This window comes from Octodon degus, unplaced genomic scaffold (assembly GCF_000260255.1).
Source record: "Octodon degus isolate 3935 unplaced genomic scaffold, OctDeg1.0 scaffold00054, whole genome shotgun sequence".
Classification (NCBI taxonomy): domain Eukaryota; kingdom Metazoa; phylum Chordata; class Mammalia; order Rodentia; family Octodontidae; genus Octodon; species Octodon degus.
The window spans coordinates 11,588,056-11,598,477 of record NW_004524630.1 but is presented as its reverse complement, the minus strand read 5'-3'; the positions used below and the strand labels follow the sequence as shown (position 1 = coordinate 11,598,477).

General features: G+C 40.1%; 1 protein-coding gene and 1 pseudogene across 1 annotated transcript in view; one reads left to right on the top strand and one right to left on the bottom strand.

Annotated features, from left to right (window-relative positions):
• Window positions 1-10,422, top strand: part of Spidr (scaffolding protein involved in DNA repair) — a 380,505-nt gene that overhangs the window by 57,527 nt on the left and 312,556 nt on the right. The window lies entirely within an intron of this gene.
• Window positions 4,830-5,590, bottom strand: LOC105742474 (annotated as a pseudogene).

Below are 10,422 nucleotides of genomic sequence, written 5' to 3'. Positions count from 1 at the left end.
TGAAGTTTAAGAGAATCTGCTGTTGTTATAAATGATGCAAAAATATGACTGCGAAGTTAATTCATTCTAAATGTATTATATAGTGGGTAAAATGTGTTTCTTATTAATTCCATATATCTGATAATAAGAATTTATTTATAGGGTTAAAAATGGGACTTCCGGGCTGGCCAGATAGCTCAGTGGACTAAAGTGCCCGCTTAGGCAGAGTGCAGTGGGCAGGTTCGATTCCTGGTGTGCTGTGCCAGCCTCAGGGAATGCTGAGATGGTGATTGAGACTGGGTGTGGTGGTGCTGCCTGTAATCCTAGCACTTGGGAGGCAGAAACAGGAGAATCACTACAAGTCTCATCTACATAGTGAGACCTTGTAGAGCCTGTAGACCCTGTCCTAAATACAGAAAAAAAAAAAAAAAAGGTACTTCCTTAATGATGAAATTATATGTTGAAATTTTGTCTTTGACATTCAAAAAACTATTAATACTAGCAAAGCAGCCTGCCTGCCTGCTTCCCTCCCTCCCTCCCGCCCTCCATCTTTCCCTCCTACTTTTCCTTTTCCCTTTCCTTTCCTTTTCTTCTTAACATTTTTTTCTTGTTTAGTAGCTCTTTATTTTACCATGTCAGACTAGTTCCAGTATCACATTGGCACTTTGCCATGCTCTGAAATCTTGTGTATGTCATCTTTACCTTTCCACCAATCTAGTTTTCCAAACTTCTTTAGCTTATTTTTATTTTCAAAGGGGTTATATGTTTTCCATTGGGATACTAGTTTTTGAAGAAGCCTGTTTATATATAGGCCCAGTCCTTCTTTCTCATCTTTCAGGACACATTACTGAGAGGGAGTGGGTCCACAGGCCACATGGTCCTGACGTGGTCGCACTGTGAAGTTGCAGTCTTTGAGAAAGAAGGTGATCTAAGAGCACTGCTATTTGTTATACACTAGTTCTTTTTGAACAAAAACAGCAGTAGGTTTATTTTTCTGTTACTGTATGAAACTTTTTCAGGGGACAAATGGAACACTGTTGTAGTTTGGGCTTTTGCAAGGGACAACAGTACAATATAGGACACTTAATTATAAGATTATTTTGTAATAGTCACCTAAATAATCATTTTCAAAGAGAGTGCAGGAAATCTGTCCACACGCTGAAGCCTGGCTGAGTGCCTGGATCCTGTGGTAATGTCCTGCTTGAGTCCAGCTGAAGGCCTAGACTCTATGACAATGTCTCATGCAGGCCAGTTTCATGGATCTGCACTGGGAAGGCCCAAAGGTCAGTGCTGGATGCTAGAAAGTTCGTGCCAGAAGGATGAAGCATCTGTGCTAGCAGATCAGCGCGAGAGCCAGAAGGAGATGCTTAAGAGCCAGAGCTCCCCCAAAAGTAAGCCATCCTTGGCAGCAGTGAGGTCCCAAGTTCCTCCAACAATAAGGAAAGCCAGCTTCTTATCAGAAAAGCCAATGACAAGCTTCTTCAGGAGTCTGAGCTGTACACCATCTTCCCCTCCAAAGCCAGGAAGCAGTGTTCAAAGTGAGGACCAGAGCTCTCCCAAAGTGTACTGCAGTCATTCTCAGCAACAAAAGGTTCCAAGCTCCTTCAACGATGAGAACAGCTGAGTTCAGCTTCCGGTAGCTTCACTGACAGACTCTCTTCTTGTCCAGTTCTGCCCCTTCTGCTGCTAGCAACAATCCTCAGGTGGGCCTCCCACCCAGCATCACACTGGTTCAGTTCAGCAGGGTGTTACAAGTTGACCACCAGTTGTCAATCCTCTGTAAACATGTTCTTCAATTAGTAAAGTCTTTGTATAGTTGGACAACATTGAAAACTGCACTTTTGTATTGAGATAGAAATTTGAAAGAACTGTCTGCAGCCCACATTTCTTCCTCTTGCATCGCAGCGTGACTTGGCTTGGTTTGCACCAGTGCACAGAAATCACCACCTTTCTAGTTGACTCTGTGTAGCATGTTTAGGGCTGGTTGCTCTTCATGGTTTCAAGGATAACACACTCCTGATTTGCTGTATCCCATTTTTCATTTTCATCTACCTTTCTTTGTTTACTTCTCCCAAATACTGCTTCAACATGACTTTCTCAGACTTATTCCCTGGACATATGTACTTCATGTTCAGCATGCACTTTCTGGGAGATTGGAGATCTTTGTGACAGCTTCCCTATCCCACTTCCCCTGACTACCCCTGTCTGTCCTGTTGGGTCTCCTAGCCCTGCCCCTGTTCTGCTGTTTCTAAGTCCCCTACCTGGCTTTCCCTGGCCTGTTAACCTACAAGACTTCAGCCTTTCTCTTATGTTTTTTTAGCTCATCTGGTCCCCAGATGATGATGATTATACCTCAAGAACTATTTCTCAAACCAGATAACTTCATTTATCCCGTCACTCTGCTACTTCGGTTCAAGCCCTTATTCTCTCATGCTTAGATTGTTCTAACAGTCTTCATCCAGTCTCCTTAACACCAGTCTTTTCTTATTTTCAGTCTGTAAGGGTCATTATCTTAAGAAACAAATCTGATATTACTATGCTACTTTAAAAATTTCCATGAAGTCTCTAGTGTCTTTGAAATAAATGTTTATTACCATGGAGTGCTTTGGAATGACATTCTTCATCATGTTCTCAGCCTAGTTGTCTGGTCTCAGTTTTTACTGTCGCATTTCCATGTGCACTGTACTTGCACTGAACAGTATATATTTCCCTCTAGCACCACGTGGTAACTTTCATGGTATATGCCTAGCCACTAAGTCTCATATATATTTTTTCTCTTAATGCTTAGTTTATAATTGTACTTACAGTATTTTGTAGTAATATAATTATATAAAGTATAATAACTGTACAAAGTGCTTCAAATATGCATGAGTCTTACAGCCCTGTGACTGGTAACTCATGAAACCGGTAGGGAATTTTAAAATATTATATGACTCTTATTATACATTATATGAATTTTAAAATAGGATATTAAACCAGTGGGAAATTTAAAAATATTATATATTTTAAATATTATATGAATGTAAAAGGGTTATGGTTAGCAGAGCTGGTTCTGGTTCCAACTCTGCCATGGTTTAAGGCCTATATGTACTTTATGCATGCCTTAGTTTCTTTATTGAGAAATAACTTTATTAAACCCTGAGTTTCTATATTTAAAGTTCTTTGTTGGGACCAGGGAGATGGCTCAGTAGAATAAGTGCTTCCCTGGCAAGTATAAGGGCCTGAGTTCAATCCCCGGTTCCGCCAAAAAAAAAAGAAAGAAAAAGAAAAAGGTTCTTTGTTCCTGTTTTACCTGTCCTTATGTGGTAATCCAATGCGAAAATTTTTCTTGGAGCACTTTTAACTTTGCAGTCCCTGTGTTTGATTTCCCTTGCACTTTTCTAACACTGAAGTTCACTGGTCTTTTGCTGCATTTCTTTCCAGGGAAGCACTTTTATGGTAATGGTCACTGTTTTTGTTATGTCTTTTCATTTTAATACTTAAGCTTAAGTTTACTTCTCATTTTTTCTTTTCTTTCCCGTCTGTTACAGTGCTGTGGGAAGAAGGTGTCTCCAAGGCTACATCACATGCTGTGTTTAGTAGTTGTGAATTTGCTGTGTTCCCATTCATACACATGATGTTCCAGCTTATTATAGATTTTGCGTTTCTACCCAAATACAGTGACTTAACTGATAAATTAGAAATTGATTATTAGGGGCCGGGGAGATGGCTCAGTTGGGCCTGAGTTCAATCCCTGGTTCCGCCAAAAAAAAAAAAAAAAAAAAAAAAGAAATTGATTATTAAAATATCCTTATTCATACTCATTATAGAGAGGAGCAGGGACTGAGGAATTAGTGGTGGAATAAGGATGGAGAATGAGTGCCTTTAGGGACACCCTGGGTTTGGTTGTTCATTGGTGTTGTATTTCTAACTCTTTCTGCTATGTAAACAAATAGTTGCATACTTAATGGAGATGCTGTTTTGTAGATGTGTGTGTGCATACTTCAAGTGTTCATAAGATTAGATGAGAGTAGGTTTGTAAGCCTGTTAACCCTAGAGGACGAGAGTGACTGCTCATAATTAGTAATTTGCTATTTTAAAGATGGGTTCCTGAACATTTTCCAAACATATTTATTTCTCCATTGAAGCTCCCTTTATAAAAATAGACATTTTTTTTTTTTAAATTTTGTTTTTGTTGTGTGTGTGTGTGGCCAGCTCAGCCCACCAGGGGGCGGGGCTGACTGGCATGTGGTGCTGGGGGATTGAACCATGGTCCCTGTGCTTTGCTGAGCTTGTTCTAAGTAGGTGCTTTAGACCACTGAGCCATCTCACCAGCCCCCCAAAATAGACATATTTAGATGTCTGTTTATGTAGTTTTTCTTTAGCCTTATGACCTTTTAAAAATTGTTTTCAGTATGATTTTTTTTTTTCTCAACAGTTTACTAAACCAAACAAAGAAAATGATACCAATTATTTCAACAAACTGCAGACATATACATCTCTGAGCTGGAAGGCAGAAAAATATTAACTTGAAATAATTCATTTTAATTTTTTTTTCCATTTTAATTCTTAAAACACCAGTGACACTAAAACCACACCAATGTCTTTGGTCAAGACGTGTCAATATGTCAGGACCCTACCAAAATGAAAATCCTACTGGTCAAGCAAAAATACTTATTTTTACAATGTCTGGAGGAAAAACAATTATATAAGGGCTAAAAATATCTTAATTAGAGAAAATTTACATGAAAAGAAGGAACAACAAAGCCAGCAAATTTCTGGCTCACAGATCCTCACAATTCCTTCTCTCTACCTCATCTACAGCATCATTGCTGTAGGCCTCAGTCACTCACAGGCCTCGAACTGCTGTCTCAGCCATCACTCTCCTTGTCCTAGTCCTTCATGGAGGCTCCCAGCATGAAATTGTCCTGCAGAATGTTCCAACCTGGGCCCTCTGCTGATTTTACTTTGGTCTGTTTGGCTTTTGGGTTCTTTTCCAATGAACTTTTCTCATTTGTAGTTCCATCCATTCCTCTGAGAACACTGATGAAATCTCTCTTGGACACACTTGATACCAACTTAGCACACCTTCTAACAGATCCTCTAGCCTCTATAACCTTCTCGTCCATGTTCTTCTGATGTTTCTGAACAGTGTTGAATAACTGCACCACACCCCTCATTGCAGTTCTCTGAAGATTCCTGTCTGTCTTTGTCTTAGACAACATCTGACTTTGCTCTACATATAACATTTCTCACTCTTGCTTCTTATCAAGCTGTTTTCTTTTCTCTAGTCTTTCTTGTTTCAGCCTCTTTTATTCCTTTTCCAGCTCTTTGTTTTTAATGAGAATGGTGGACTTTTTTTCTTGTTAAGGGTTTTAGCCATGGCATCTGCCTAGCCTGCATTAGTCTTGGCCCCTTTTGTTTGTCCCGGGGTTCAGCATGCTCCTTATTGTCTGCTTCCACCACTTCATCATCAGACAGCCCACAGCTGCCTCCAGAACCTCCATTGTCCGAAGCGTCTCAGACCTCATCATCCAGCTCTGAGGCCACAGCCCTGGCCACTATTTTCATTTCTTCTTCTTTTTAGGGCCTTTTTCACCTTTTTCCCCATAGTCACATGCGAGTCTTGCATGGCGATTTTACCTGTGTGGAAGTATTCATATTCTCTCTCTCTCTCTCTCTCTCTCTCTCTCTCTCTCTCTCTCTCTCTCTCTTTCTCTTTCTCTTTCTCTTTCTCTTTCTCTTTGGCGGAACCAGGGAGGAAGTACTCTCAGTATGACTTTTAAGCATGTTTTCTGAGTCCAAAATATTACCCAAAGAAGTATGAAATAAGGTATTTTAAATAAGGAAGTTTTTAGGTAAAGAAGAACTTACTTTATGGATCCTCAGAGTAAAGAGGCTACCGATTAGCTGTGTATCTATGTGCATTCCAGGTGGCCCTGTCTGTGCCATGTCACCTACATCCTAGTCACCTCAACTGCTCTAATAAAATATAATGGACCCCGTGGCATAAACAGTAGACATGTATTCTCACAGTGTTGGAGGATAGGTTGGGTAGGAGCATGGCTAGCCCTAAAGAGTGTCTTTTTTCCTAATTTGCAGGCAGTTACCTTTATCTCTGCCTTTTTATGTACTTATGTGAAGATTAAGTTCTCTGGTGTATCTTCAGATAAGGACACTAATTCAGATTAGAGTCTCATCTTTATACCTCATGTAACATAAATTATTCTGAAGGGGCCCCGTCTCTAAATATAGCCACACAAGGAGTTAAGGCTTCAGTGCATGAATTTTGGGGTAACGTTTAACAGTCTTACCTTTGGTCTAGTGTAACTTTTCTGAAGGATCACTTGCTGTCTTACAGTCTTTGTATGTATTTTGCCTACTTAAATTTCTTAAAAATGCGAGCTTTAGTGGGCCCTTCAGTTTCTACAGGACTGTGTAGGCTATCCCTAAAGAACAGTTTGCAGTGGCATACCCCATTAGAAGTAACTGACACTGTGATCTGTGGAGGCTGAGGAGCTCAACTAAGACTCAGTTACTCTCATTCCTGTGTTGTGATAAACGTTCCAGTTGCCTGATCAGTCTTTCTTGCTTAGTTTAGTTTTCTTAGCGGAGGGAGTTGGGTTTCAGATTTCTGTTTCATGCTAAGAATTACTGTGGGTTTTGGAAAGGAATATCTTAAACTGGGTGAAAAGGCAAAATATGTGGAATCAAGAAGTGAAAGCACAATTGTTTACAGCTCAGTTAGTAGTTGTGGTTAAGCAATGTATCTGTTCATCATTGGCAGATGACTGAAAATTTTATAGAAGAACATAAATTTCTTTGAAGAAAGTAATTATAAGTGTTAACAGGATGAGAATATGAGTTTCTATAGAACTTTTTAAAGTATTGTGATCTAGATGTGTTTAGAGTCATATGAATTTTATCCTGAAATTATCTGTGACATTAGTCTGATGGCAATTTACAACATTTACCCAGAAACTAAAATTTTGACCTAACAAACATTAATAATGCAAGCAGTGATTTAACAAAGGTCCACTTATTGAATATTCACTGGAGTATATCACTGCTAGGTATTTAAAAAGAAAAAAAGTAGCTAGATGTGGTAGTGTGGGCCTCTAATTTGACATGAATATAATAAGGAAATTTATAATCATCACAGTTCATGCTAACTAGTGTTAGAGTTTTGGCTAAGTTAGAGATCCTACCTGCAGAGGAATCAGGTAGACTTAAATCCTGTGATGTCCATCGCTATGCTTATATAAGGTGTGTGTGTATGTTTCTGTCTGTGCATCTGTCTGTTTGTCTTTCTTTCTCTATACCTGAGTATTGAAGCTTGAAGAGCAGGGGGAGGAAGGGAAGAATAGGGGATATTTGGTGAATTGGCCTGAAAAAGGAAAAAAGTGACAAAATTTCAGGAAAGAGTAGGTTATACATTTTAAAGCAGGATACTAGGTAGGTTAGGATTTTGGAGTGTCTCTGAGCATAAAGAGAGGCAGAGCAACACTATAGAAGGAAAATTCCAAATTATTATATAGTTAATATTTGGATACTTAAATAAACAATTTAATGTTAATGCCAACAACTGTCAGGAAAAGTATTTGTTAAAGAATAGAATTTTCTGTCTTTGATAAAAGTGATTTCAAATTCCCTTCGCACATAGTGATTAGCTTTACCCTTTCTTGTGTAGCATTCATTATTCTTATGATATATGTTAATTCATCAATGTACCCCATTAGGAGAATTTGAGTTGACATGCATACATATAAGTGGATCCTGGCTACCTGTATATTTAAAAAAGTTCACTGACCTCAGGAATCATAAAATAGATTTTGTTCTTATATCACTTGTGTGTGTGTGTGTGTGTGTGTGTGTTCCTTATTTTTTAAATCCAAAGGCTTAGCCAGCCTTGGTAGTATATGCTTATTATTCCAGCTACTTGGGAGTCTGAGAGAGGAAGAGTGCAAATTCAAGGACAGCCTGGGCAATTTACTGAATTGCTGTCTGAAAATTAGAAAAAGGTTGGAAATGTAGTTCAGTGGTTGTTGTAGTCAGGGTTTGCAAGGGAAATAATTTAATACAGGACACATAATTTACAGGATTATTTTCTAGTAGTCACCCAAAGAGTCAAGTTTTTAAAAAGAGTTGCAGGAATTCTGTCCACATGCTAAAAACCCAAAGAATATAGCTGAGGGGCTGGATTCCATGGCAGTGTCCTACATGAGTCCAGCTGAAGACTTAGAGCCCATAAAAAGCCATCCTCCTGCCACAAGTCCAATAGGAGGCCTAGAGCCCATGACAATATCTCTTCTTGTTTCAAAGATTTGCACTGCAAAGATTCTAAGGTCAGAGTGGAGGCTAGAAAGTGTGTGCCAGCGGGATGAAGGATCCATGCCAGTAGGCTGAGGGTTCTGCACTGGAGCCTCCTTTACTTACACTCCAAGTAAGGAGCAGAGATCCCCCAAAGTGAACCTTAGCCATTTGCAGTGACAAGGTCCTGAGCTTCTCCAATGTTGAAAAACAGATGGGCTCATATCAGGAAAGCCATCATGACAAGCTCCTCCAAGAGAACCAACAGCTCTAAGAGATTGAACAGCTCCCTACAATGCCTCTTTTTCTCCTCCCCCTTCCCCCTACCTCTGATCCTCCTCCTCCTCATTCTCTTTCATTTTGTTGGCCACAGTCCTCAGATGGGCTGCGCACACCCAGCACCACACCATTTATAGCTGGGTGTTACAAGATAAACACCAGTTATCAATTCTCCATAGTGGTAGAGCACCCTGCTTTTATCCACAGTATCCCAAAAACAAGCGAAGCAAAATGTAGAGACTTTTTGAAAGTCTTGAAGGTTCTTGAAGGGCTAGTGAGATAGCTCAGTGGACTAGACGCCTGCTTAGGCAAGCACAAGGACTGGGATTTGATCCCTGGCACCAGAGGCCTCATGGGCCCCGCCTCCGGGTGCACTGAGCCAGCCACTGAGTCTGGATATGGTGCACATGCCTGTAATCCCAGTGCTGGGGAGGCTGAAAAGAGGAGGATCACTATAAGTCTGAGCTGTGTAGTGAAACCCTGTACCATATACATAAAAAAAAAAAAAAGAGTAAAAGAAAGATACACATATAGAGCAGTTCTTGAAAAATAAATCACTTATCTGGGCAATGAATAAGCAAGTGTTAGCTTGTAAGTTAAATGCTGAGTATTTTAAAACTAAAAACTTATACACACACATATCTTGTTTGTTTTCTATATAAATCTGTTTTTGTTTCTTTGCAGTGTTGAAGCATTAATGTAGAAGTGGTCTACCACTGAGTTATCCCTTTTTAAAAATTTTATTTTAGAAAGGATTTTGGTAAGACGCAAACTGGCTTTGAATTTGGAGTCCTTATGTCTCAACATCCCAACTAACTGGGATTACAGGTGTGTGCTGCCATGCCAAGCTCCTATTTTTGGTATTTATTGAACACACATTTTGGCCCTTGGTTTGTAAGCATAGTTCAGTTCTAGCACAGTACCTGCCAGTAATTTTTCCTATCCTGAAGAAGTCCTGTGGCAGAGGAGCCAAAATGGGGAAGTGGTGAACAGCAGAGGAAGAGCCTCGTTGAGAATCACCATGCAGATTCTAAAATATAGCAACACACATGAAGACGAGAAGGAGAGAAGTGGGTCCCCTGGACCCAGGAAGGATCTAAAGTGCAAGCTGAAGACCATGGGGAGAGTAAAAGGAGAAACTTCAGTGAAGAAGAAGGAGGTAGCCAGTGGCACCTTGTTCCTGAGATAGGACTTACTACATGAGAGGAATAGTTTAAACCTGTGGACACAGGGTTATCACTGGCAAGCCCAGAGGCTTCTACGGAGAAATGTGCAGTGGATGTGAAGGGCTGCTCTAGGTGGCAGTGAGAGATAAGGGCTCATTTGTCCCATACAAGAAAGCAACTGACTAGGAGCCATTTTGGAGAGTCGCTGATTGAGCTCACTTCTCAAAGTAGCTGCAGATTCTATCTGGCAGCTCCTATCTGGGCTCAGCCCCATAGAAAATGCACTGATGGCTTCAGACCGAATGAGTCTGGTCTCTATCAACAGGTGTAAGCTCACTGAGATTAACCACTACATCAGAAAGCTACTGCTAGCTTGCTGGAATAAATCAACATGAACCTGTGTCTCCACATGTTGTCTACCAGTGACAGCAGAGACAAACATAGAAGTTGTCTGTCTGTCTGTCTGTCTGTCTGTCTGTCTGTCTCTCTCTTATTTGTTCTTTGTTGTTGTCATTGTGTGTGTGTGTTTGCTTTTGTCTTTCATTGTTTGATCTTGTTTTTAGGGATATGAGTTTAGTTCTAGTCTCTTTGTAGTTCTTGTTCTGTTCTTGTTTTTAATATCTTCCTTCTGTCTTTACCTCTAGTCTTCTGCACTGGTTTCCCAAAGTTAGCATGATCTCTTTTTGTCCTCCACCCTTGTTCTGATCTC